The 3,714-nt window shown below is 42.8% G+C and overlaps 1 protein-coding gene across 1 annotated transcript in view; it reads left to right on the plus strand.

Annotated features, from left to right (window-relative positions):
* The first annotated feature begins 468 nt into the window (after positions 1 to 468).
* Positions 469 to 3,714, plus strand: part of pus1 (pseudouridine synthase 1) — an 18,725-nt gene continuing 15,479 nt past the window's right edge. Inside the window, exon 1 of the mRNA XM_043715349.1 lies at positions 469 to 474. The gene's annotated coding sequence lies outside the window, so the exon portion shown is untranslated. The remainder of the gene's footprint in view (positions 475 to 3,714) is intronic.

The following is a 3,714-nucleotide window of genomic DNA, read 5'->3' on the forward strand; positions in this document are numbered from 1 at the left end:
GTGCGCCTTCACCAACGTCCTGTATAACTGTAACATAACTTCCCAACTTCTATACTCCGTGTCCTGACTGACAAATTTAATTGCATTATTCCTCTACATTTTTTCCCTAATGTCTTCATATTCTCGATGATCATGCGCTCCCTTATGGCTATCATTGCAGTTAATATAAGCAACCAGATAATGAAATGAGGAATTAAGACGGCTAAAAAGAATTAAGAGATATCCTTAACGAGCAGGGTTAGGGAAAACCCCAAAGCCTTTTATTCATATATAAGGAGCAAAAGGGTAATGATGGAAAGGGTTGGCCCACGCAAGGACAAAGAAGGAAAGATATGCATGGAGTCAGAGAAAATGAGTGCGATTCTTAATGAGTACTTTGCATTGGTATTCACCAAGGAGAGGGACATGGCAGATGTTAGGGTTAGGGATAGATCTTTAATTACTGTAGGTCAAGTCGGCATAAGGAGGGAGGAAGTGTTGTGTATTCTAAAAGGCATTAAGGTGAACTTTCTAGGTTATTGAGGGAAGCAAGAGAGGAAATAGTTGGAGTTTCAATAGATATCTTTGCAGCATCCTTGAAAATGGTGGAGGTTCCAGAGAACTGGAGAATTGCTAATGTTGTCCCTTGTTTAAGAAGGGTAGTAGGGATAATCCAGATAATTACAGACTTGTGAGCCTGACGTCAGGGTAGGGAAGCTACTGGAGAAAATACTAAGATATAGGATATATACCCATTTGGAAGAAAATAGGCTTATCAGCAATAGGTAGCATGGTTTTGTGCAGGGAAACTCATGTCTTAGAAACCTTATAGAATTCTTTGAAGAGGTGACAAAGTTGATTGATGAAGGAAAGGATGTAGATGTCATGTACATGGACTTCAGTAAGGCGTTTGATAAATTTCTCCATCTGATGGTAGGCTAATGAAGAAGGTGAAGTCGTGGGATCCAGTGTGTTCTAGCTAGATGGATAGAGAACTGACTGGGCAGCGGGAGATAGAGAGTAGTAGTGGATAGGAGCTTCTCAAAATGGAGATGTGTGACCAATGGTGTCCCACAGAGATCCACGCTGGGACCACTGTTGTTTGTGGTATACATAAATAATTTGGAAGAAGTATAGGTTACCTCATTAGCAAGTTTGCAGATTACACTAAGATTGGTGGAATAGCAGATAGTGAAGGGAACTGTCAGAGAATACAGCAGAATATAGACAGATTGGACAGTTGGGCAGAGAAATGGCAGATGGAATTCAATCCAGATAAATGCGAGGTGAAGCATTTTGGAAGATGCAATTCAAGAGCGAACTATACGGTAAATGGAAAGGTCCACTGATGTACAGAGAGATCTATGTGTTCAGGTCCATTATTCCCTGAAGGTGGCAACACTGGTCGATAGAGTGGTCAAGAAGGCATACGGCATACTTTCCTTCATCGTAAGGGGTATTGAGTACAAGAGTCAGCAGGTCATGTTACAGTTGTATAGGACTTTAGTTCGGCCACACTTGGGATACTGTGTACAGTTCTGGTCGCCACATTACCAAAAGGATGTGAATGCTTTGGAAAGGGTGCAGAGGAGGTTCACCAGGATGTTACCTGCTATGGAGGGTGCTAGCTATGAAGAGACGTAGCGTAGATTACGATTATTTTCATTAGAAAGAAGGAGGTTGGGGGTGGGGGAACCTGTTTGAGGCTTATAAAATCATGAGGGGTATAGACAGGGTGGATAGCAAGAAGCTTTTTTCCAGAGGGGGGGACTCAATTACTCGGGATCACGAGTTCGAAGTGAGAGGGGAAACGTTTTGGGGAGACATATGGCGAAAAGTCTTCATGCAGAAAGTGGTGGTTGCCTGGAATGCGTTGCCAGCGGAGGTGATGGGGCAGGAACGATAGCATCATTTAAGATGTATCTAGAAAATACATGAATGGACAGGGAGCAAAGGGATTCAGATCCTTAGAAAATAGGTGACAAGTTTAGATAGAGGAGCTGAATCAGCGCAGGCTTGGAGGGCTGAAGAACCTGTTCCTCTGCTGTAATTTTCTTTGTTCTTCAGCCTTTCTGTATTTAATCATCGACAGACTCTCACCAGTGTTTTGTTTACCCTTTCTTTATTGGAATATACTTCTCTGAAATGAATATGCTTGGGAGGGCACTGGACGCAGATTGAGTGGTACCTTTTAAAAAGGAATTGGATAATTATTCAAAGGGAAAGATATCAGCAGGGCGGTGGGAGTGGGTCCAGGTGGGTTGCTCTTGCAAAGAGCTGCAATGTGCATGGGGGCTGGGTTGCTAATCCTTGAGGATTGATCTGGAGTCTCCAGAAGTGGAAGGCCAATCTCCAGAACATTACTGCGTTAGAGAAAAATCAAATGATTGTTACTCTCTTTGAGCTATTTCGATAACCGTATACAGAGTGGGGCAGGAAGGGACAGAGTTAGGGTTCTGGTCGCCCTGTTATAGGAAAGATATTATTAAGGGCTCAGAAGAGGTTTACCAGGACATTGCCGGGTATGGAAGGTTTGAGTTATTAACAAAGGTTGGACAGGGACTTTTTTCACTGGAGCGCAGGACATTAAAATATGATCTTACAGAGATTTATAAAATCATGAGGATATAGAATTAATGGTAGTTGTCTTTTCCCTAGGATGGGGATTTCAAGACTACAGGGCACATTTTTAAGGTGGGAGAAGAGAGATTTAAAGAAAACATGAAGAGCAAATTTTTTACAGAGGGTGGTTCGCATGTGGAATGAACTTCCTAGGAATTGGTGGATTTGGGCACGGTTACAACATTTAAAAGACACTCCGATAACTGTGTGAGTAGGAAAAGTTTGGAGCGTTATGGGCCAGGAGCAGGCAGGTGGGACTAGTTTGGTTTGGGATTATCTTCAGCATGGACTGGTTGGACAGAAGGATCTGTTTCCATGCTGTATGATGCTATGACTTCTCTTATCTGATACAAAATATTAAAAATTGGATAGAAACTGTTGGCTGTCAGATATCATCCAGACGGGTGACTCTTTAGAGGGTCGGTGTGGACTAGTTGGGCCGAAGGGCCTGTTTCTGCACTGTAGGGAATCTAATCAATTGGGTAATACATCTTTTTGCTTCCTGATTGATGTAGGAAGGCAGTGCATCTCAAGGATGGATGAGATGACTGTGGAATGTGGGATACCATGTGATGAAGATCGAGGAATATATTTAATCAGTTGGCAATGTGAGAGGGCTGATGACCTGCTTCTCTGCTCTGACTGTCCCTCTGATGTTTGATAAGGGCAGATCTTGGGTTAGTGACTGATTTGTCCCATGCGTGAGTTGTTGCATGTCAATTGCTCTATGTGTGAGTGTGTATTTCTCTGTGCGAGTAACTCCTTGTGAGTGAGTGTGAACTACCCTCTGTGTGAGCATCTTACTCCATGTGAGAGTAAATTTCACACCAAGTCAAAAACAGAAATTGCTGGGACAACTTAGCAGGTTTGGCAGCATCTTGGGGAGAAAGCAGGGTTAACATTTCAGGTCCAGTGACTCTTTACCAGAACAGCTAGTAGTTTGGAAGTGATGGTATTTATGTTGAAGATGGGGCTGGGGTTTTGGGAAGAGGTGAGTGGGTAGGTGGAGACAAAGAGATGAAAGGTGTAAATAAACGATAAGAATATTGGTAATAAGCCAGGACAGAAGACATAGCTGAACAAGTGATAATGAGAATTGAGGGTAGCAGCAAA

This window comes from Chiloscyllium plagiosum, chromosome 25, assembly GCF_004010195.1.
Source record: "Chiloscyllium plagiosum isolate BGI_BamShark_2017 chromosome 25, ASM401019v2, whole genome shotgun sequence".
Classification (NCBI taxonomy): Eukaryota; Metazoa; Chordata; class Chondrichthyes; order Orectolobiformes; family Hemiscylliidae; genus Chiloscyllium; species Chiloscyllium plagiosum.